General features: G+C 50.0%; 16 non-coding genes across 16 annotated transcripts; all 16 read right to left on the minus strand.

The window, feature by feature from the left end:
- Window positions 1–10,786: 10,786 nt before the first annotated feature.
- LOC147269924 (U1 spliceosomal RNA) lies at window positions 10,787–10,950 on the minus strand. The gene has a single exon (XR_015116953.1). It is a non-coding gene; the product is annotated as a U1 spliceosomal RNA (small nuclear RNA).
- Window positions 10,951–11,492: 542 nt separating this feature from the next.
- On the minus strand, window positions 11,493–11,683 carry LOC147269925 (U2 spliceosomal RNA). Its single transcript, XR_015116418.1, has one exon. It is a non-coding gene; the product is annotated as a U2 spliceosomal RNA (small nuclear RNA).
- A 586-nt stretch (window positions 11,684–12,269) lies between these two features.
- Window positions 12,270–12,433, minus strand: LOC147269926 (U1 spliceosomal RNA). The gene has a single exon (XR_015116971.1). It is a non-coding gene; the product is annotated as a U1 spliceosomal RNA (small nuclear RNA).
- A 542-nt stretch (window positions 12,434–12,975) lies between these two features.
- On the minus strand, window positions 12,976–13,166 carry LOC147269927 (U2 spliceosomal RNA). Its single transcript, XR_015116470.1, has one exon. It is a non-coding gene; the product is annotated as a U2 spliceosomal RNA (small nuclear RNA).
- A 586-nt stretch (window positions 13,167–13,752) lies between these two features.
- On the minus strand, window positions 13,753–13,916 carry LOC147269928 (U1 spliceosomal RNA). Its single transcript, XR_015116972.1, has one exon. It is a non-coding gene; the product is annotated as a U1 spliceosomal RNA (small nuclear RNA).
- Window positions 13,917–14,458: 542 nt separating this feature from the next.
- On the minus strand, window positions 14,459–14,649 carry LOC147269929 (U2 spliceosomal RNA). Its single transcript, XR_015116471.1, has one exon. It is a non-coding gene; the product is annotated as a U2 spliceosomal RNA (small nuclear RNA).
- A 586-nt stretch (window positions 14,650–15,235) lies between these two features.
- LOC147269930 (U1 spliceosomal RNA) lies at window positions 15,236–15,399 on the minus strand. Its single transcript, XR_015116554.1, has one exon. It is a non-coding gene; the product is annotated as a U1 spliceosomal RNA (small nuclear RNA).
- Window positions 15,400–15,941: 542 nt separating this feature from the next.
- On the minus strand, window positions 15,942–16,132 carry LOC147269931 (U2 spliceosomal RNA). Its single transcript, XR_015116420.1, has one exon. It is a non-coding gene; the product is annotated as a U2 spliceosomal RNA (small nuclear RNA).
- A 590-nt stretch (window positions 16,133–16,722) lies between these two features.
- On the minus strand, window positions 16,723–16,886 carry LOC147269932 (U1 spliceosomal RNA). Its single transcript, XR_015116909.1, has one exon. It is a non-coding gene; the product is annotated as a U1 spliceosomal RNA (small nuclear RNA).
- Window positions 16,887–17,428: 542 nt separating this feature from the next.
- On the minus strand, window positions 17,429–17,619 carry LOC147269933 (U2 spliceosomal RNA). The gene has a single exon (XR_015117037.1). It is a non-coding gene; the product is annotated as a U2 spliceosomal RNA (small nuclear RNA).
- Window positions 17,620–18,209: 590 nt separating this feature from the next.
- On the minus strand, window positions 18,210–18,373 carry LOC147269934 (U1 spliceosomal RNA). Its single transcript, XR_015116570.1, has one exon. It is a non-coding gene; the product is annotated as a U1 spliceosomal RNA (small nuclear RNA).
- A 542-nt stretch (window positions 18,374–18,915) lies between these two features.
- On the minus strand, window positions 18,916–19,106 carry LOC147269935 (U2 spliceosomal RNA). Its single transcript, XR_015117041.1, has one exon. It is a non-coding gene; the product is annotated as a U2 spliceosomal RNA (small nuclear RNA).
- A 586-nt stretch (window positions 19,107–19,692) lies between these two features.
- Window positions 19,693–19,856, minus strand: LOC147269936 (U1 spliceosomal RNA). The gene has a single exon (XR_015116800.1). It is a non-coding gene; the product is annotated as a U1 spliceosomal RNA (small nuclear RNA).
- Window positions 19,857–20,398: 542 nt separating this feature from the next.
- Window positions 20,399–20,589, minus strand: LOC147269937 (U2 spliceosomal RNA). Its single transcript, XR_015116494.1, has one exon. It is a non-coding gene; the product is annotated as a U2 spliceosomal RNA (small nuclear RNA).
- A 586-nt stretch (window positions 20,590–21,175) lies between these two features.
- LOC147269938 (U1 spliceosomal RNA) lies at window positions 21,176–21,339 on the minus strand. The gene has a single exon (XR_015116587.1). It is a non-coding gene; the product is annotated as a U1 spliceosomal RNA (small nuclear RNA).
- Window positions 21,340–21,881: 542 nt separating this feature from the next.
- On the minus strand, window positions 21,882–22,072 carry LOC147269939 (U2 spliceosomal RNA). Its single transcript, XR_015117189.1, has one exon. It is a non-coding gene; the product is annotated as a U2 spliceosomal RNA (small nuclear RNA).
- Between the last annotated feature and the right edge of the window lie 614 nt (window positions 22,073–22,686).

Genomic DNA, 22,686 nt, shown 5'->3' on the forward strand with positions numbered 1-22,686 from the left:
GTCTGTTCTGGTCTGAATGAAAGAGGAGGTTTTCTTGGTCATGTGACGTGGATGAGAGTTCAACTAGAACTTCCTGATTCAACAGGATTTTAGTTTGTTGGGATTTTTTCAAAACCACCAACCAAACCTCTGAGTGGTGCAGATGTCTGCTGCCTCCTCAGAGCAGACTGGAGCTCAGAGTGGTGCAGAGGAAGCGTGCTGGGCCCAGAACCCAGAGGTCGATGGATCGAAACTATCCTCTGCTAAAAGAACAAAATAAAATGAACCTGCATCTTTAGAAATGTGTGTCTGTTAAAAAGAGGTTCATAAGGATTTTGTCTTCCTCCACAATCACCAACCATTGTGAGAGTTAACAACAGTCCACTTTCTGACTGAAGCAAAAGTAGACTTCAAAAGGTTTTTCTGATTCAACATAGCAGCTAAATTTCCATTTCCATTTCCTGAACAGGACAGGTTAAAAAAAAGGGAATGCCATGACTTCCTCTGTATGTTAGAATATGAACGACTAAAAATGTTCATGCCCAGTTTTAAGTTAGAATTAAACTGAAAACACAAAAACCTTCCCTCTTCAATCCTGTCACTCAGTGTTGTAAACTGTTTCAAACAAATTCTACTGTTCAACAGTTCAAGTGTTTCTAATGAAGCTGAATGTTCGCCTCTACTTTCCTCAATTGTGTTTCTTTCATGTCCTCCTGACATCAAAGACAGAATTCTAGGTACAAATAAAGACACCATCAAAGCCTCCTGATGACATCATCATCAATTCTGACTTTGATCTGTGTCTGTCCAGTTTGTCCTGAGTGGATCCAACAGTTTCCCATGGGTGACTCTGTCGTGGTCTCTCTCCTGCTGTCTCCAACTCTCAGAGCGCTTCTACTGGTTTCTCTCCATCGTCCCTGTTGCTAGGCAGAGCACTGGTGAGGACTGAGGCCAGTGATGTCATCACCTCCAGCTGAGACCTGCCAAGTGATCCTGCTTCATTCGACTCTGCTGCCTCTGCCACTGCCCTGACTGGTGAGGCTGACAGCAGGTTCTCTCTCATCTAAACTCTCTGTTTACAATGGAGGCTGAAATCCTTGTGATTGGTGGTTCAATCATCAGGTCTGTTGAACTCCCAGGTGCCATCACCTGCTGTCTTCTTGGTGCCAAAGTTGTGGACATTATTGAACGTCTCCAGGACTCATCGACCTCCACCCCTCCTGCAGGTTCTCCCTGTCTCTGTGGTGGTTCTCTCTGGTACTCCAGCTTCCTCCCACGGTCCAGACATCAAGAGGGTAGTGGTTACCTGGACACTCTAAATGACTGTGAGTGTGAATGGTTGTCTGTCTGTGTGTGTGTGTTGGTCCTGGGATGGACTGGTGACCCATCAAGGGTGAACCCAGGGCTGGACTGGCCACCTGGCCGATGCACATCTTTGGGCCGGCCCATAACTGTCATAATTTTTTTTTCAAAAGTGTATAGATTTTAATCGACCGTAACGGTATCGGAGACGCGAAACGCGGCCCATTGGTTGATTTTCTTGAAGGACATTGGGCTCGTCCAATGAAATCTCTCAGCTCTCTGTCTTTCTCTTAGTCAAGCCATGCTGTTGCAATGGAAGTGGAGGAGTCAGATCAGACAGTTGGAGACTATTTTAGTCGCCCTTCTTCCACACAGAGGACTGATTTTTTAAAGTTTCATCCTCAACAAGATTTCATAAACCCTGTCGTCCAGAGGCTCTTCGTTAGAACGGACGGCACGACGTGGAAATGGCTGACTTATTGTGGTCAACGTCATGCTTTGTTTTGTTTTGTTTGCCCTGCTTTTAGCAAGCCCAGTGATCCAAGTGTCTTCATTAGAGGCCTGACAGACTGGAGGCATGTGCACCAAAGAGTAGAGGAGCATGAGAGAGGCATGGCACAGAGGCAGTGTGCTGAGGCCTATTTTTGAAACTGCTCCAGAGCAAGACTGGCCACCTCCTTGAGGGAAGACAGCTGACAGGACACCGTGAGCAGGTTAAGAAGCAGGGCTGGACTGGGACCAAAAAATGGCCCTGGCATTTTTCATCCCTGGCAGCCCTCCATGGTTATTTACACGATATGTGTAAGCACACGCCATACCAGAGGATGTATGCGCACATTTTGAAGTTTCAAAAATTAAAATAAAGTGCAGTATTCTACATGGAAGACAGTAACCATGTTAAAAGAGTGATACTCTTTCACTACTCACAGAGACCTTCTTCTTCCACTACACGTTCCAACACCTGACGTCTCTTCTTCCCAGTCCAGCCCTGGAAGAACGCGTCGAGTTTTGGAAATTCGTCTGCTTTTCTTCTCGTGAGTGTCTCTTTTTCGGCTCCTCCTTTCTCCTTCCTCTTACTGGGCAACATTCTTCATGGCTTCTGACTGCAAGGCGGCCGCTGAGTGGTGGCACTACAACTGGATGGGTCTGTTTCTCATTTTAACACAAAAACACCGCTGTTTCTGCGTTTTTACCAGAAATATATATTTTGAAATGCCTGCTCACACCGGCCCATCCGGCTACATCCACCAAACTTTACACACATAATATAATATAATAATATAATATAATAACCCTAAACACAAGCCCCAAAGCAGTAGTTGTTTTGTTTTTCTTCATAAAGGAGGTGCACTGTCATGACTACAATATCTCTGGCAACAAACATGGAAGGGGCTTTGGGGTCTTGTGTTTCAGCTCTGTAACTTCTGGATGGCTGAAAATGTCAGAATCAGTCCTCTCACTGACATCAACCATTGGTGTGACTTTTGGTGGCTTCAGCTCAAATGAAACCAGGGAAGAGGGGCCAGACTTTGAGCAGCCCCTTAGGGTTAGTGGATGCCCCGGGACTGTGCTTGGGCCCCTTAGCACCTAGATGGCTGAAATTCCCAGCACATGCTACTCTGGGGCATCACACTATGTGTGTAAAGTTTGGTGGATGTAGCCCAAGCAGAAACACCAGAACCCAGATTTGATCCTCAATTCTGCTCCAAAAGGCTCTCGGAGTGCAGAAGTCCCAGACCCTGATTTTGCCCAGTTTCACAAGGGGATAGTTTTTTCTCTTTGAACCGAGGAAGTTGAAATTTGAGTGTGTTGTTCTGTTCTCGAAGGATCGCATCTGTGCTGGTTTGACCCCCCTAAGTCCTTTCTGCTGTCCATAAAGGGTGTGGCAAAGTCCAGTAAAGTCTTTCAATGAAGCATCATAACTGGTCAAAGTTGCTCCAAATGAGATGAGCTTTCTGGGAGGAGCTCACACCTCTGCCAGAAACCAATATTTAAAACTTTGAAGCCCCACCTCCTTCCTGAAGCTACTTCCTGTTTGGGAGGGGGTTCTAGAATTATTCCACCAGATTAGGATTTCATAAAGTTTCAGGTCTGTATCCACTGGAGAGGCCAATGAGAGCAAAAGAGCAACAGGGTCAAAGGTCAACAGGCCTCGTGTCTCAGCCAGGCCTCAAAGGGTTAAGTGAGCCTTTTGGAGCTCCTTTGAAAAAAGGCCTGACACCAATCTTGTTCAGGACCAACATGAAGAAGGATCTTTGGAACATTTTCACATCTTTAAGACCGCCTTGACTCCTTTTTATAGCAGGAGTCACTGAACAGCACAAAGCTGCTATTGCAGCCATCAGGCCTCATTTCTGATCAGTTATTATTGTTGAAACAAAGCTGAATATCAATTATTGATTTTTATTGTCATCATTTTGAACACCTGATGAGAGAAACACAATAAAAACATTTGAAAAGGAAGGATCAGAGTGTTGTTGTACTGCAATACTACAGTACAGCATCAGAGACACTCAGTTATTGATTGCCTGAATGATTGATTTCCCCAGAAGAGGAACAGCTTTGTTGGAGCAGTAAAAATACACACATCAGAACGACAAAGTTACATTGGAAAAGAAACTACATGACATTACCAGCACAACATCTGAAGAACAGTTAGGATCAATTTAACTGGCCAGATAGTTAGGATTTCTTTAATGATATCCTTGATGAACCCAGACATCAGAGTGGTTTGTTCCCCTCAATCATAAATCTGTAAATATAGCGTGAAGTGATGGAACTAAAAGGCCACCTCTGAGTGCAGGAGTGAGCCTCTGTGACGGATGTGACGTCAGCAGACCGCCATTAGTTTGAGTCATTGTTTATATTCTTAATGCTGATTGGTCGATCTATAATGGTGACAAATGGACTTCGTAGGTAGAATAAACATCCAGAAATTAAATGAATTTGTAGATTGTCTTATTAATCAAAAGATGAAGTATTAAAAATATTTGTTTTTTTTCCTCCGAGTGAGCGACAACTACCGGATTTTCTCACAGAAGAACGGGGGGCGACTTCCACGGAAGCAGATGTTTGTAATTCCTGGGGCACTAAAATCCATTTCATATTATTCTTTCTTGAACAGCGAATATTATGGAAATAAAATTTATATTTCTCGCCAGAAATGTCCTTAAAATGCTTTTTAAAAATCAAACCTATCTTGAAATGACACTCGTCCGTAATGGCTTCCTTAGCAACCAACATAGCAACAGTAGAAATGTGACACTGTAACGACTCTCTTCCGAGAGGTGAAAGATTCACCGTAATAACGAACAAACCAAAGATTAAACACAAGAACTGAGCAAAGATTATGAAAACAAAATGCATATTTCTCTCTAGAAATGTCATCAGAATGCTTTATTAAATCAAAACTATCTTGGAAGAAGGCACTTTCCTCCGAAAATGACAGGAGCGGCGGCCATGTTTTTGTTTTGAGAGGCCCGCATGAAAGAGTCACATGAGGGAAGGGGGTATGGGGTCATGGGGGGGGGGGGGGGCGATCCCAGGTGACATTGTTCAAGAGGCAGGGTTCACCCTGGACAGGTCACCAGTCCATCAGGAGAAATGAGGTGGTCGGTATCATGCAACCTAAACTAAAACATTAGTCAGGTCAAATTCAGATTAAAGCAAGAGTCTCCAGATCAAAGTCAGAATTCCTGATGATGTCATCAGGGCTTTGACAATAGCTAGAATTCTGTCTTTGATCTCAGGAGGACATGAAAGAAACACAATTGAGGAAAGTAGAAGAGAGCATGGCAGCATGATGGTGCAGTGGGGAGCACTGTGGCCTCACAGCAAGAAGGTTCTGGTTTGAGTCCAGGCTCGGGTGGGGAATCTTTCTGTGTAGAGCCTGTATGTTCTCCCCATGAATGCGTGGGTTCTCTCTGGTACTCCAGCTCCTTCCCACCGTCCAAAGACATGTAATTGGGGACGAGGCTGATTGGACACTCTAAATTGACCGTAGGTATGAATGTGAGTGTGAATGGTTGTTCGTCTCTGTATGCTGACCCTGTGATGGACTGGTGACCTGTCCAGGGTGAACCCCGCCTCTGGCCTGTAGATGCTGGGATAGGCTCCAGCCCCCCCCTCGACCATCAGTGTAGGTCTTTTGTTAATTGCATGCCACATGAAATTATTGTTGGTCAGTTTTCTAGCGACTGTCTCACAGTGGCAAGACAAGAACACTTCTACTTTTAATGTTGACAGTTTGTTCAACACTGAACTTCATCCAGTACCATGTTGTCAAACACTGGAACCTCCACAGCACCTGAACAGGGACTTGAACCCTGGACCCTCAGATTAAAAGTCTGATGCTCTACCCTCTGAGCTCCTCAGGCTCTTTCTACAGCATTGAGACAGGAACAGAAACACCTGTGAAGGTCAAACTGATGCTTTCTTGACTTGTTCAGTCCTCCATGTTGAAGTCCACCATGCTTTTGATTGGCTCTGATTCTCTGTGGCAAAATCCAACAAAAGGCTCCAAAAATGTCCTGAATGTCACAAGAATGCACAGGACAAGATGTTAGTTTCCTTCATGTCTGCAGTTCCTCCACTGGAAAGTAAAGTCAATGCTGCTCCTCTGCTGAAACCTGGGATCGGACCAGGGACCTTTAGATCTTCAGTCTAAGGCTCTCCCAACTGAGCTGGTTCAGTTCTGAGTGAGGGCCCTGCTTCTCTCATTTATAATCTCTTCCACTCTCACTGGACCTTAGAGAGGATTGGAGCTTCTGAAGTCCTGACACATTGAACAGTTCTCCAGGACCATTTTTGATGGATGTCTGAATCACACCAGCCTTTTTTGTTTGTCTTCTTGCACCACCGTGCCGCCCCTACTAGTCGTCTACATATCAGTGTTCTCAGTATTGCACGAACATTCACATCAGTATTGTGCTAATATTTTATTTCCTGGCTCTTCAATCCTCCTATTATGAAGTTGATTGCTTCAGCGACCAGGAGATGTTATCATTGGCAGCTAGTTTACTATTATTGCTGCTGCTGTTGTTGGTTGTGTGTCTGTCTTCCATCCCCCTGTCCCTCTGTCTTTCTCTCTGCTTGTCTTTCACCCTCATCTTGTTCCCATCTTTTTGTCATTCTCTCCCTCCTTTCTCTCTGTCTTTTGTCTTTCCTTCTCTATATTTGTCTTCTGCTGTCTGTCCTGTCCTGCTCTCTTTCAACAACCAACCAGTCAAAGCAGACGTCCGGTTAAAAAAATATGATAAAAGAACTCTTGGTTTGATTTGGCTTGAGGCATGAAGAAGATAGGATTGTTTTCCTTTCATTTTAGAAGCTTTTCCAGATTCATGAAAAGATCATCAATCAGTGCAGTATTTCAGACAGACTTCTGGTCCGTGAGGATGAGGAATCCAGCACAGATCCACAGAACTCCAACTGCCATCTTTGATGGTTCCTTTACAGTCTGTAGGGTGGAGAGATCCTCCTGAGTCTGGCTTGGAATGTTTGTCTGTGGATGTGTTGGCCCTGTGATGGACTGGTGACCTGTCCAGGGTGAACACGGCCTGTCGCCCAAAAGCTGCTGGGATAGGCTCCACCCCCTCATGACCCTGAACAGGATAAGCAGAAGACAATGGACAGAAGTCCTGACACATTGAACAGTTCTCCAGGACCATCTTTGATGAAGGTCTGGATCACACCAGCCTTTTTTGTTTGTCTTCTTCCAGTTGCCTCAACATTGTGTGAGCCAATAATTCCACATCTGTACCAGACACACCTCTGGTTGGTGGGTTGATGGATCTCTCTGTTCTAACAGTGTCTTTTATCTTGCTTTTATCTTTTCTATCTTTTCTTTGTATCTGCATTCTGTGGTGCACGGTGGCTCTGGAAGAGCGCTCTAACTATTGTCACTGTACCCCCCCCCCCTACAACGAAAATAAAAGATTCTGATTCCGATTCTGACACACACACACACACACACACGTGTATCAACATGATGTTCCGAATGTTTCACTGTCTGTGGTTGTCCAGCTCTCCTTGCCTCTTCACTGTCATTGTCAGAACTCGGAGCAGTCTTCCTCTCCAGGTGATGTCTCTGAGTGATGATGATTGCTGTCTGTTCAACCAGCTTCATTTGTTGATATCTGAGAAGGACTGAAGACAGCAAAGTGTGCTGATTGGCCAACAACCCCTCACAGGTCAAAGGTCACTGCTCTGAGGCGGACCAGTTTACTGTAACAGTGGTGGCACCATCCACTGCTGGCGCTCTCTTCAGTGCTTCTTGTTTCTGCCCTTTGTGTGTGAGCTCCTTGAGCAGCTGGTCCGCCCCCCCCCCTTTTCTTTTCTATTCCTCTAATTTATTTTTTGATTTTCTATTTTTGTAATTCATCATCGATCTCGGCTCACGGTCGCTACACTCTTGACCTCCTGTGAGCCTTGAAGAGAGAGAAGCCACCTTTGTGTTGGAGAAGAGCAGCTTAGTCCAGGCAGCCAGCAGCCTGAGACCAGAGGGTAGCCAATCAACGCGCTTCCCTTCTTCATCGAGCGAATCTCAGCGGGAGCCACGGTCGACGAGGTGGAGGCTTTGGAGGCCGTCCTCCCACCAGTTCGTTGGAGAGGCGTCGTACATCGATGGGAGAATCCAGCTGAGAACGTAAGCCGGTTACGTTGGTTTTCACCGATTCAGGCCTGGACTCCTGTCTCGCTGCCAAACTCCGCCTGACTCCGTAGAGCTGGTCAGCCTCCACTCAGTCCTCTTCATTTGGTTGGAGGTCACCATCGTTCATCCTACACACCTTTCCACCTGCCTCTTAGCCGTCTACTTGAAGCTCAGATAAATCCAGGCTAATTCATACCTGCTACTCAATATGGGCCTTAATTACTCTGCTGGAATTGTCACTCTGTCTTAAGTGTTTTCTTAATTGTATTAAATCCTCTTTAATTTCCAAGAAGTCTTCCAACTCATTCATTCATGCAAGCCACTGATCCACAAGACCTCATTGATGAGCTTCAACCTGAGACTGATTGTTTCTCATTGGACGAGACACCCATTCAATGAGACTCATTGTCAGTCCATTGAAATCTACTGGTGTTCCTGGTGAGTTGATTTAACAACATGAGCTGACAGAATCTACGTTCAGGTAGGAACCACCACATCCAGGGGTCTGGACCTTTGAGCAGGCAGAGCCATCAAAGTAGCAGACTAAGCTAGCAGACATTAGCATTGAGAAGAAACTGATACCTGAGCCTACTTTTGGGTCTGGTCAAGTGATGACACAATAATATGACATCATTGTCAGACTGACGCCTGCTCAACACTGACCAAACGCCGCCCTATTGCATTGTGGGAAATTTCTGCTTGGCTCGCGTCCATCAAAACACACAAAGAAATTTCTCCAGAATCAGGATTGACAGTGGATACAATTGATTCCACACTGGTTTCAAGTGCAGGTGTGGAATTTCAGACACAGTCTGTGTTTGTGTTGTTCATTCAGTGATTTTTCTTACAATTCCCAATCAAAGCCCCACATTGCTAATGAACTCAAATTGATGCTAACAGTAATGTAGTGATAGTTGCTAATAAACTAAGTGATGCTGACAGACATGTGGTTAGAGTTTCGATTAACCTCAAAGTGATGCTGACAGTAATGTAGTAAGAGTTGCTTCGAACCTCAAAGTAATGGGACAGTGATTTCAGAAGAATTGCTAATGATCTCAAAATGATGCGACAGTGATGTCGTAAGAATTGCTAATAAACTCAAAACGATGCAAACAGTAATGTAGTGATAGTTGCTCATAAACTCAGTGATGCTTACAGTCATGTAGTAAGAGTTGCTAAAAACCACAAAATAATGCGACTGTCATGTCGGAAGAATTGCTCATGATCTCAAAATGATGCGACGGTAATCTAGTAAGAGCTGCTAATAAATTCAAAATGATGCTAACAGTAATGTAGTGAAAGTTTCGAATAACCTCAAAGTAATGCTGACAGTCATGTGGGAAGAGTTTCGAGTAACCTAAAAATGATGCGGACAGTAATGTATTAAGAGTTGCTAATAACCTCAAAATAATGCGACAGTGATTTCAGAAGAATTTCTAATGAACTCAAAATGATGCTAACAGTAACGTAGTGATAGTTGCTAATGAACTCAGTGATGCTTACAATAATGTAGGAAGAGTTTCAAACTCCCTCAAAATGATGCTGACAGTCATGTAGTAAGAGTTGCTACTAAACTCAAAATAATGCGACAGTGATGTCGGAAGAGTTGCTAATGAACTCAAAATGATGCTACAGTGATGAAGTAAGAGATGCTAAAAAACTAAAAATGATGCTGACGGTAATGTAGGAAGAGTTGAAACTAACGTTAAAATGATGCTACACTGTTGTCATAAGAATTGCTAATAAACTCAAAATGATGCTAACAGTAATGTAGTAAGTGTTTCGAACTACCTCAAAGTGATGCTGACAATAATGTAGTAAGAGTTGCTACGAACCTCAAAATAATGCGACAGTGATGTTGGAAGAATTGCTAATGGTCTCAAAATGATGCGACAGTGATGTAGCAAGAATTGCTAATGAACTCAAAATGATGCTAACTGTAATGGAATGAAAGTTTCGAATGGCCTCAAAGTGATGCTGACAGTCATATAGTAAGAGTTGCTACAAAACTCAAAATAATGCGACAGCGATGTCGGAAGAATTGCTAATAAACTCAAAATGATGCTGACAGTCATGTAGTGATAGTTGCTAATAAACTCAGTTATGCTTACAGTAACGTAGTAAGTCTTTTGAACAACCTCAAAGTGAAGCTGACAGTCATGTAGTAAGAGTTGCTACTAACCTCAAAATAATACTACGGTGATGTCGTAAGAATTGCTAATGATATCAACATGATGTGACAGTGATGTAGTAAGAATTGCTAATGATCTCAAAAAGATGCTACAGTGATGCCGGAAGAATTGCTAATGAATTCAAGAATGATGCTGACAGTAATGTAGTGATAGTTGCTAATAAACTCAAAGTGATGCTGACAGTAATTTATGAAGAGTTGCTAAAAAACTTAAAATAATGACACAGTAATGTAGTAAGAGTTGCTATGAAACTAAAAATAATGCGACAGTGATGTAACAAGAATTGCTAATGATCTCAAAATGATGCGACAGTGATGTCGTCAGAATTGAGAGTCGGGGTTTTCCAAGTTGATCTCCTTCCACGCATGAATTCTCTGGTTCATTCCACTTACTGCGAAGACGAGCCGTGGATGTATTGTCCTGAGCCCAGGGCTTGTCAGATACCATGACCCTCAACTAAATGTGGCAGAAACCCTGCCCTCTTCATTTAGGGCTGGAAGGTGTGAGAGATACTGGGAGCTCATCGAGGCTACGTCCTCCGCGGTCTCCTCAGGCTGGCCAGCGCAAGAGGAGACCGCCAACTGGCCGGGACAGGCGGTCACCGTTGTTGTTGTTGCCGCCGTGGTCGGCCTTTCTTTCTTTCTTTCCTTTTTTCACACGATCACAGGGGAGAGCGCGGACGCAGTCCCCCACTGTCAGAAATTATGCAGTTGAGATTCCCACATTTGGGGAATTCACCAGGGTCAGCAGAGCCCCAGTGCAATGGCTGAGCCTCACCCAGGGAGAACCACCTTGCTGATCATGGTATCTCCCCTGCCAGGTAAGTATGACTCGCTGAGCTTAGGAACAGACATGAGCTCCAGGGACACAGCCTTCTGACTGACAGGCAGGGAGGCCGACACAGCGCCTGATCTTTCCTACCTTGTGCCAATCTGCCGCGTGCGCAGCCCCCTTTGTTTCTCACAACGATGCCGGATGTCGGATATCCCAAGCCCGGGAAGCTCAGGCACATTGAAGGTTCAGGTCTTTCAGAGTGCATTCCAAAGCCTTTTGGGAAAGGCTCCGAGAGCAGTGCCGTCAGCGGACCTCCATCCTTATCTGGAGTGCAAACGGAGCCACAACTTGACGCCCAGCGGCAGCGCGGGCGGAAATCCAGCCCCGGCCTCATGTGCAGCACTCGAGAGTTGGCCTGAAGAGCACGGGATTTGCTCCTGACAAAAGGGGAGGGGCCCGCACTGTTCCTGGAAGGCCATTGCGGCCGCAGGCTGAGGAAAAGCTGCAGTGCAGGAGGAGAACCCTGGTCCGGCTTTGGGTGGAGCAGGTGAGCGAGTGCCTGGCGGAGGCTTGTTTTATTTCCGACGAGAAATGCGGGGCATTGCACCACTCCTGGAAACACTGCAATACCAGGTTGATGCGTGGAAAGGACGGAGCAAGCTCCCGTTCCATCTCCCTGTTTCAAAAAGCAATTTAATATATGGTTCCCGGATAGGGAACGTACCTGATATTAAACTGATAAGAACAGATACTACACTTGATCTTAGCCAAAAGGCCGAGAAGCGATGCCTGTCAGCCACCCGACGTGAGAGCCAACACCCCCGGTACAGCCAATCCCGGCCGCGGCTGTGGGCAGGAACTGCAACATTTTGGGTGGCGACACAAAATGCAGTGCCATAAACACTACATCTGGCACACTGGTTGTCCCCACTGCTATCCAAAGCAAAGGCAATCGGTGCCTTCACCCTGCTATGCTAGTGGGGCGACTCAAAGTAAAACAAAGCGGTGTTCAAAGCCACAAGCCAGCGACTCATCCTGGAGTCGGGGTTTTCCAAGTTGATCTCCTCCCACGCATGAATTCTCTGGTATCATTCCACTTACTGCGAAGACGAGCCGTGGATGTATTGTCCTGAGCCCAGGGCTTGTCAGATACCATGACCCTCAACTAAATGTGGCAGAAACCCTGCCCTCTTCATTTAGGGCTGGAAGGTGTGAGAGATACTGGGAGCTCATCGAGGCTACGTCCTCCGCGGTCTCCTCAGGCTGGCCAGCACAAGAGGAGACCGCCGACTGGCCGGGACAGGCGGTCACCGTTGTTGTTGTTGCCGCCGTGGTCGGCCTTTCTTTCTTTCTTTCCTTTTTTCTCACGATCACAGGGGAGAGCGCGGACGCAGTCCCCCACTGTCAGAAATTATGCAGTTGAGATTCCCACATTTGGGGAATTCACCAGGTTCAGCACAGCCCCAGTGCAATGGCTTAGCCTCACCCGGGGAGAACCACCTTGCTGATCATGGTATCTCCCCTGCCAGGTAAGTATGACTCGCTGAGCTTAGGAACAGACATGAGCTCCAGGGACACAGCCTTCTGACTGACAGGCAGGGAGGCCGACACAGCGCCTGATCTTTCCTACCTTGTGCCAATCTGCCGCGTGCGCAGCCCCCTTTGTTTCTCACAACGATGCCGGATGTCGGATATCCCAAGCCCGGGAAGCTCAGGCACATTGAAGGTTCAGGTCTTTCAGAGTGCATTCCAAAGCCTTTTGGAAAAGGCTCCGAGAGCAGTGCCGTCAGCGGACCTCCATCCTTATCTGGAGTGCAAACGGAGCCACAACTTGACGCCCAGCGGCAGCGCGGGCGGAAATCCAGCCCCGGCCTCATGTGCAGCACTCGAGAGTTGGCCTGAAGAGCACGGGATTTGCTCCTGACAAAAGGGGAGGGGCCCGCACTGTTCCTGGAAGGCCATTGCGGCCGCAGGCTGAGGAAAAGCTGCAGTGCAGGAGGAGAACCCTGGTCCGGCTTTGGGTGGAGCAGGTGAGCGAGTGCCTGGCGGAGGCTTGTTTTATTTCCGACGAGAAATGCGGGGCATTGCACCACTCCTGGAAACACTGCAATACCAGGTTGATGCGTGGAAAGGACGGAGCAATCTCCCATTCCATCTCCCTGTTCCAAAAAGCTATTACATATATGGTTCCCGGATAGGGAACGTACCAGATATTAAACTGATAAGAACAGATACTACACTTGATCTTAGCCAAAAGGCCGAGAAGCGATGCCTGTCAGCCACCCGACGTGAGAGCCAGCACCCCCGGTACAGCCAATCCCGGCCGCGGCTGTGGGCAGGAACTGCAACATTTTGGGTGGCGACACAAAATGCAGTGCCATAAACACTACATCTGGCACACTGGTTGTCCCCACTGCTATCCAAAGCAAAGGCAATCGGTGCCTTCACCCTGCTATGCTAGTGGGGCGACTCAAAGTAAAACAAAGCGGTGTTCAAAGCCACAAGCCAGCGACTCATCCTGGAGTCGGGGTTTTCCAAGTTGATCTCCTCCCACGCATGAATTCTCTGGTATCATTCCACTTACTGCGAAGACGAGCCGTGGATGTATTGTCCTGAGCTCAGGGCTTGTCAGATACCATGACCCTCAACTAAATGTGGAAGAAACCCTGCCCTCTTCATTTAGGGCTGGAAGGTGTGAGAGATACTGGGAGCTCATCGAGGCTACGTCCTCCGCGGTCTCCTCAGGCTGGCCAGCACAAGAGGAGACCGCCGACTGGCCGGGACAGGCGGTCACCGTTGTTGTTGTTGCCGCCGTGGTCGGCCTTTCTTTCTTTCTTTCCTTTTTTCTCACGATCACAGGGGAGAGCGCGGACGCAGTCCCCCACTGTCAGAAATTATGCAGTTGAGATTCCCACATTTGGGGAATTCACCAGGTTCAGCACAGCCCCAGTGCAATGGCTTAGCCTCACCCGGGGAGAACCACCTTGCTGATCATGGTATCTCCCCTGCCAGGTAAGTATGACTCGCTGAGCTTAGGAACAGACATGAGCTCCAGGGACACAGCCTTCTGACTGACAGGCAGGGAGGCCGACACAGCGCCTGATCTTTCCTACCTTGTGCCAATCTGCCGCGTGCGCAGCCCCCTTTGTTTCTCACAACGATGCCGGATGTCGGATATCCCAAGCCCGGGAAGCTCAGGCACATTGAAGGTTCAGGTCTTTCAGAGTGCATTCCAAAGCCTTTTGGAAAAGGCTCCGAGAGCAGTGCCGTCAGCGGACCTCCATCCTTATCTGGAGTGCAAACGGAGCCACAACTTGACGCCCAGCGGCAGCGCGGGCGGAAATCCAGCCCCGGCCTCATGTGCAGCACTCGAGAGTTGGCCTGAAGAGCACGGGATTTGCTCCTGACAAAAGGGGAGGGGCCCGCACTGTTCCTGGAAGGCCATTGCGGCCGCAGGCTGAGGAAAAGCTGCAGTGCAGGAGGAGAACCCTGGTCCGGCTTTGGGTGGAGCAGGTGAGCGAGTGCCTGGCGGAGGCTTGTTTTATTTCCGACGAGAAATGCGGGGCATTGCACCACTCCTGGAAACACTGCAATACCAGGTTGATGCGTGGAAAGGACGGAGCAATCTCCCATTCCATCTCCCTGTTCCAAAAAGCTATTACATATATGGTTCCCGGATAGGGAACGTACCAGATATTAAACTGATAAGAACAGATACTACACTTGATCTTAGCCAAAAGGCCGAGAAGCGATGCCTGTCAGCCACCCGACGTGAGAGCCAGCACCCCCGGTACAGCCAATCCCGGCCGCGGCTGTGGGCAGGAACTGCAACATTTTGGGTGGCGACACAAAATGCAGTGCCATAAACACTACATCTGGCACACTGGTTGTCCCCACTGCTATCCAAAGCAAAGGCAATCGGTGCCTTCACCCTGCTATGCTAGTGGGGCGACTCAAAGTAAAACAAAGCGGTGTTCAAAGCCACAAGCCAGCGACTCATCCTGGAGTCGGGGTTTTCCAAGTTGATCTCCTCCCACGCATGAATTCTCTGGTATCATTCCACTTACTGCGAAGACGAGCCGTGGATGTATTGTCCTGAGCTCAGGGCTTGTCAGATACCATGACCCTCAACTAAATGTGGAAGAAACCCTGCCCTCTTCATTTAGGGCTGGAAGGTGTGAGAGATACTGGGAGCTCATCGAGGCTACGTCCTCCGCGGTCTCCTCAGGCTGGCCAGCACAAGAGGAGACCGCCGACTGGCCGGGACAGGCGGTCACCGTTGTTGTTGTTGCCGCCGTGGTCGGCCTTTCTTTCTTTCTTTCCTTTTTTCACACGATCACAGGGGAGAGCGCGGACGCAGTCCCCCACTGTCAGAAATTATGCAGTTGAGATTCCCACATTTGGGGAATTCACCAGGGTCAGCACAGCCCCAGTGCAATGGCTGAGCCTCACCCGGGGAGAACCACCTTGCTGATCATGGTATCTCCCCTGCCAGGTAAGTATGACTCGCTGAGCTTAGGAACAGACATGAGCTCCAGGGACACAGCCTTCTGACTGACAGGCAGGGAGGCCGACACAGCGCCTGATCTTTCCTACCTTGTGCCAATCTGCCGCGTGCGCAGCCCCCTTTGTTTCTCACAACGATGCCGGATGTCGGATATCCCAAGCCCGGGAAGCTCAGGCACATTGAAGGTTCAGGTCTTTCAGAGTGCATTCCAAAGCCTTTTGGAAAAGGCTCCGAGAGCAGTGCCGTCAGCGGACCTCCATCCTTATCTGGAGTGCAAACGGAGCCACAACTTGACGCCCAGCGGCAGCGCGGGCGGAAATCCAGCCCCGGCCTCATGTGCAGCACTCGAGAGTTGGCCTGAAGAGCACGGGATTTGCTCCTGACAAAAGGGGAGGGGCCCGCACTGTTCCTGGAAGGCCATGGCGGCCGCAGGCTGAGGAAAAGCTGCAGTGCAGGAGGAGAACCCTGGTCCGGCTTTGGGTGGAGCAGGTGAGCGAGTGCCTGGCGGAGGCTTGTTTTATTTCCGACGAGAAATGCGGGGCATTGCACCACTCCTGGAAACACTGCAGTACCAGGTTGATGCGTGGAAAGGACGGAGCAAGCTCCCGTTCCATCTCCCTGTTCCAAAAAGCTATTACATATATGGTTCCCGGATAGGGAACGTACCAGATATTAAACTGATAAGAACAGATACTACACTTGATCTTAGCCAAAAGGCCGAGAAGCGATGCCTGTCAGCCACCCGACGTGAGAGCCAGCACCCCCGGTACAGCCAATCCCGGCCGCGGCTGTGGGCAGGAACTGCAACATTTTGGGTGGCGACACAAAATGCAGTGCCATAAACACTACATCTGGCACACTGGTTGTCCCCACTGCTATCCAAAGCAAAGGCAATCGGTGCCTTCACCCTGCTATGCTAGTGGGGCGACTCAAAGTAAAACAAAGCGGTGTTCAAAGCCACAAGCCAGCGACTCATCCTGGAGTCGGGGTTTTCCAAGTTGATCTCCTCCCACGCATGAATTCTGTGGTATCATTCCACTTACTGCGAAGACGAGCCGTGGATGTATTGTCCTGAGCTCAGGGCTTGTCAGATACCATGACCCTCAACTAAATGTGGCAGAAACCCTGCCCTCTTCATTTAGGGCTGGAAGGTGTGAGAGATACTGGGAGCTCATCGAGGCTACGTCCTCCGCGGTCTCCTCAGGCTGGCCAGCACATGAGGAGACCGCCAACTGGCCGGGACAGTGGATCACCGTTGTTGTTGTTGCCGCCGTGGTCGGCCTTTCTTTCTTTCTTTCTTTCCTTTTTTCACACGATCACAGGGGAGAGTGCGGACGCAGTCCCCCACTGTCAGAAATTATGCAGTTGAGATTCCCACATTTGGGGAATTCACCAGGGTCAGCACAGCCCCAGTGCAATGGCTGAGCCTCACCCGGGGAGAACCACCTTGCTGATCATGGTATCTCCCCTGCCAGGTAAGTATGACTCGCTGAGCTTAGGAACAGACATGAGCTCCAGGGACACAGCCTTCTGACTGATAGGCAGGGAGGCCGACACAGCGCCTGATCTTTCCTACCTTGTGCCAATCTGCCGCGTGCGCAGCCCCCTTTGTTTCTCACAACGATGCCGGATGTCGGATATCCCAAGCCCGGGAAGCTCAGGCACATTGAAGGTTCAGGTCTTTCAGAGTGCATTCCAAAGCCTTTTGGAAAAGGCTCCGACAGCAGTGCCGTCAGCGGACCTCCATCCTTATCTGGAGTGCAAACGGAGCCACAACTTGACGCCCAGCGGCAGCGCGGGCGGAAATCCAGCCCCGGCCTCATGTGCAGCACTCGAGAGTTGGCCTGAAGAGCACGGGATTTGCTCCTGACAAAAGGGGAGGGGCCCACACTGTTCTTGGAAGGCCATTGCGGCCGCAGGCTGAGGAAAAGCTGCAGTGCAGGAGGAGAACCCTGGTCCGGCTTTGGGTGGAGCAGGTGAGCGAGTGCCTGGCGGAGGCTTGTTTTATTTCCGACGAGAAATGCGGGGCATTGCACCACTCCTGGAAACACTGCAATACCAGGTTGATGCGTGGAAAGGACGGAGCAAGCTCCCGTTCCATCTCCCTGTTCCAAAAAGCAATTTAATATATGGTTCCCAGATAGGGAACGTACCAGATATTAAACTGATAAGAACAGATACTACACTTGATCTTAGCCAAAAGGCCGAGAAGCGATGCCTGTCAGCCACCCGACCTGAGAGCCAGCACCCCCGGTACAGCCAATCCCGGCCGCGGCTGTGGGCAGGAACTGCAACATTTTGGGTGGCGACACAAAATGCAGTGCCATAAACACTACATCTGGCACACTGGTTGTCCCCACTGCTATCCAAAGCAAAGGCAATCGGTGCCTTCACCCTGCTATGCTAGTGGGGCGACTCAAAGTAAAACAAAGCGGTGTTCAAAGCCACAAGCCAGCGACTCATCCTGGAGTCGGGGTTTTCCAAGTTGATCTCCTCCCACGCATGAATTCTCTGGTATCATTCCACTTACTGCGAAGACGAGCCGTGGATGTATTGTCCTGAGCTCAGGGCTTGTCAGATACCATGACCCTCAACTAAATGTGGCAGAAACCCTGCCCTCTTCATTTAGGGCTGGAAGGTGTGAGAGATACTGGGAGCTCATCGAGGCTACGTCCTCCGCGGTCTCCTCAGGCTGGCCAGCACATGAGGAGACCGCCAACTGGCCGGGACAGGCGATCACCGTTGTTGTTGTTGCCGCCGTGGTCGGCCTTTCTTTCTTTCTTTCTTTCCTTTTTTCACACGATCACAGGGGAGAGCGCGGACGCAGTCCCCCACTGTCAGAAATTATGCAGTTGAGATTCCCACATTTGGGGAATTCACCAGGGTCAGCACAGCCCCAGTGCAATGGCTGAGCCTCACCCGGGGAGAACCACCTTGCTGATCATGGTATCTCCCCTGCCAGGTAAGTATGACTCGCTGAGCTTAGGAACAGACATGAGCTCCAGGGACACAGCCTTCTGACTGATAGGCAGGGAGGCCGACACAGCGCCTGATCTTTCCTACCTTGTGCCAATCTGCCGCGTGCGCAGCCCCCTTTGTTTCTCACAACGATGCCGGATGTCGGATATCCCAAGCCCGGGAAGCTCAGGCACATTGAAGGTTCAGGTCTTTCAGAGTGCATTCCAAAGCCTTTTGGGAAAGGCTCCGAGAGCAGTGCCGTCAGCGGACCTCCATCCTTATCTGGAGTGCAAACGGAGCCACAACTTGACGCCCAGCGGCAGCGCGGGCGGAAATCCAGCCCCGGCCTCATGTGCAGCACTCGAGAGTTGGCCTGAAGAGCACGGGATTTGCTCCTGACAAAAGGGGAGGGGCCCGCACTGTTCCTGGAAGGCCATTGCGGCCGCAGGCTGAGGAAAAGCTGCAGTGCAGGAGGAGAACCCTGGTCCGGCTTTGGGTGGAGCAGGTGAGCGAGTGCCTGGCGGAGGCTTGTTTTATTTCCGACGAGAAATGCGGGGCATTGCACCACTCCTGGAAACACTGCAATACCAGGTTGATGCGTGGAAAGGACGGAGCAAGCTCCCGTTCCATCTCCCTGTTCCAAAAAGCAATTTAATATATGGTTCCCAGATAGGGAACGTACCAGATATTAAACTGATAAGAACAGATACTACACTTGATCTTAGCCAAAAGGCCGAGAAGCGATGCCTGTCAGCCACCCGACCTGAGAGCCAGCACCCCCGGTACAGCCAATCCCGGCCGCGGCTGTGGGCAGGAACTGCAACATTTTGGGTGGCGACACAAAATGCAGTGCCATAAACACTACATCTGGCACACTGGTTGTCCCCACTGCTATCCAAAGCAAAGGCAATCGGTGCCTTCACCCTGCTATGCTAGTGGGGCGACTCAAAGTAAAACAAAGCGGTGTTCAAAGCCACAAGCCAGCGACTCATCCTGGAGTCGGGGTTTTCCAAGTTGATCTCCTCCCACGCATGAATTCTCTGGTATCATTCCACTTACTGCGAAGACGAGCCGTGGATGTATTGTCCTGAGCTCAGGGCTTGTCAGATACCATGACCCTCAACTAAATGTGGAAGAAACCCTGCCCTCTTCATTTAGGGCTGGAAGGTGTGAGAGATACTGGGAGCTCATCGAGGCTACGTCCTCCGCGGTCTCCTCAGGCTGGCCAGCACAAGAGGAGACCGCCGACTGGCCGGGACAGGCGGTCACCGTTGTTGTTGTTGCCGCCGTGGTCGGCCTTTCTTTCTTTCTTTCCTTTTTTCACACGATCACAGGGGAGAGCGCGGACGCAGTCCCCCACTGTCAGAAATTATGCAGTTGAGATTCCCACATTTGGGGAATTCACCAGGGTCAGCACAGCCCCAGTGCAATGGCTGAGCCTCACCCGGGGAGAACCACCTTGCTGATCATAGTATCTCCCCTGCCAGGTAAGTATGACTCGCTGAGCTTAGGAACAGACATGAGCTCCAGGGACACAGCCTTCTGACTGACAGGCAGGGAGGCCGACACAGCGCCTGATCTTTCCTACCTTGTGCCAATCTGCCGCGTGCGCAGCCCCCTTTGTTTCTCACAACGATGCCGGATGTCGGATATCCCAAGCCCGGGAAGCTCAGGCACATTGAAGGTTCAGGTCTTTCAGAGTGCATTCCAAAGCCTTTTGGGAAAGGCTCCGAGAGCAGTGCCGTCAGCGGACCTCCATCCTTATCTGGAGTGCAAACGGAGCCACAACTTGACGCCCAGCGGCAGCGCGGGCGGAAATCCAGCCCCGGCCTCATGTGCAGCACTCGAGAGTTGGCCTGAAGAGCACGGGATTTGCTCCTGACAAAAGGGGAGGGGCCCGCACTGTTCCTGGAAGGCCATTGCGGCCGCAGGCTGAGGAAAAGCTGCAGTGCAGGAGGAGAACCCTGGTCCGGCTTTGGGTGGAGCAGGTGAGCGAGTGCCTGGCGGAGGCTTGTTTTATTTCCGACGAGAAATGCGGGGCATTGCACCACTCCAGGAATCACTGCAATACCAGGTTGATGCATGGAAAGGACGGAGCAAGCTCCCGTTCCATCTCCCTGTTCCAAAAAGCAATTTAATATATGGTTACCGGATAGGGAACGTACCAGATATTAAACTGATAAGAACAGATACTACACTTGATCTTACCCATAAGGCCGAGAAGCGATGTCTGTCAGCCATCCGACGTGAGAGCCAGAACCCCCGGTACAGCCAATCCCGGCCGCGGCTGTGGGCAGGAACTGCAACATTTTGGGTGGCGACACAAAATGCAGTGCCATAAACACTACATCTGGCACACTGGTTGTCCCCACTGCTATCCAAAGCAAAGGCAATCGGTGCCTTCACCCTGCTATGCTAGTGGGGCGACTCAAAGTAAAACAAAGCGGTGTTCAAAGCCACAAGCCAGCGACTCATCCTGGAGTCGGGGTTTTCCAAGTTGATCTCCTCCCACGCATGAATTCTCTGGTATCATTCCACTTACTGCGAAGACGAGCCGTGGATGTATTGTCCTGAGCCCAGGGCTTGTCAGATACCATGACCCTCAACTAAATGTGGCAGAAACCCTGCCCTCTTCATTTAGGGCTGGAAGGTGTGAGAGATACTGGGAGCTCATCGAGGCTACGTCCTCCGCGGTCTCCTCAGGCTTGCCAGCACAAGAGGAGACCGCCAACTGGCCGGGACAGGCGGTCACCGTTGTTGTTGTTGCCGCCGTGGTCGGCCTTTCTTTCTTTCTTTCCTTTTTTCACACGATCACAGGGGAGAGCGCGGACGCAGTCCCCCACTGTCAGAAATTATGCAGTTGAGATTCCCACATTTGGGGAATTCACCAGGGTCAGCACAGCCCCAGTGCAATGGCTGAGCCTCACCCGGGGAGAACCACCTTGCTGATCATGGTATCTCCCCTGCCAGGTAAGTATGACTCGCTGAGCTTAGGAACAGACATGAGCTCCAGGGACACAGCCTTCTGACTGACAGGCAGGGAGGCCGACACAGCGCCTGATCTTTCCTACCTTGTGCCAATCTGCCGCGTGCGCAGCCCCCTTTGTTTCTCACAACGATGCCGGATGTCGGATATCCCAAGCCCGGGAAGCTCAGGCACATTGAAGGTTCAGGTCTTTCAGAGTGCATTCCAAAGCCTTTTGGGAAAGGCTCCGAGAGCAGTGCCGTCAGCGGACCTCCATCCTTATCTGGAGTGCAAACGGAGCCACAACTTGACGCCCAGCGGCAGCGCGGGCGGAAATCCAGCCCCGGCCTCATGTGCAGCACTCGAGAGTTGGCCTGAAGAGCACGGGATTTGCTCCTGACAAAAGGGGAGGGACCCGCACTGTTCCTGGAAGGCCATTGCGGCCGCAGGCTGAGGAAAAGCTGCAGTGCAGGAGGAGAACCCTGGTCCGGCTTTGGGTGGAGCAGGTGAGTGAGTGCCTGGCGGAGGCTTGTTTTATTTCCGACGAGAAATGCGGGGAATTGCACCACTCCTGGAAACACTGCAATACCAGGTTGATGCGTGGAAAGGACGGAGCAAGCTCCCGTTCCATCTCCCTGTTCCAAAAAGCAATTTAACATATGGTTCCCGGATAGGGAACGTACCAGATATTAAACTGATAAGAACAGATACTACACTTGATCTTAGCCAAAAGGCCGAGAAGCGATGCCTGTCAGCCACCCGACGTGAGAGCCAGCACCCCCGGTACAGCCAATCCCGGCCGCGGCTGTGGGCAGGAACTGCAACATTTTGGGTGGCGACACAAAATGCAGTGCCATAAACACTACATCTGGCACACTGGTTGTCCCCACTGCTATCCAAAGCAAAGGCAATCGGTGCCTTCACCCTGCTATGCTAGTGGGGCGACTCAAAGTAAAACAAAGCGGTGTTCAAAGCCACAAGCCAGCGACTCATCCTGGAGTCGGGGTTTTCCAAGTTGATCTCCTCCCACGCATGAATTCTCTGGTATCATTCCACTTACTGCGAAGATGAGCCGTGGATGTATTGTCCTGAGCCCAGGGCTTGTCAGATACCATGACCCTCAACTAAATGTGGCAGAAACCCTGCCCTCTTCATTTAGGGCTGGAAGGTGTGAGAGATACTGGGAGCTCATCGAGGCTACGTCCTCCACGGTCTCCTCAGGCTTGCCAGCACAAGAGGAGACCGATGCCGTTTTCAAGGCTCACCTTGTCGCTCGGTGAACCAGCGTGGCCTCGAGCCGCATTAGAATTGCTAATGAACTCAAAATGATGCTAAAAGTAATGTTGTGAAAGTTTCGAAT

The sequence above is a fragment of the Aulostomus chinensis genome, chromosome 1 (genome assembly GCF_037954235.1).
Source record: "Aulostomus chinensis isolate RoL2024-O1b breed Wild chromosome 1, RoL_Achi_v1.0, whole genome shotgun sequence".
Taxonomy (NCBI): domain Eukaryota; kingdom Metazoa; phylum Chordata; class Actinopteri; order Syngnathiformes; family Aulostomidae; genus Aulostomus; species Aulostomus chinensis.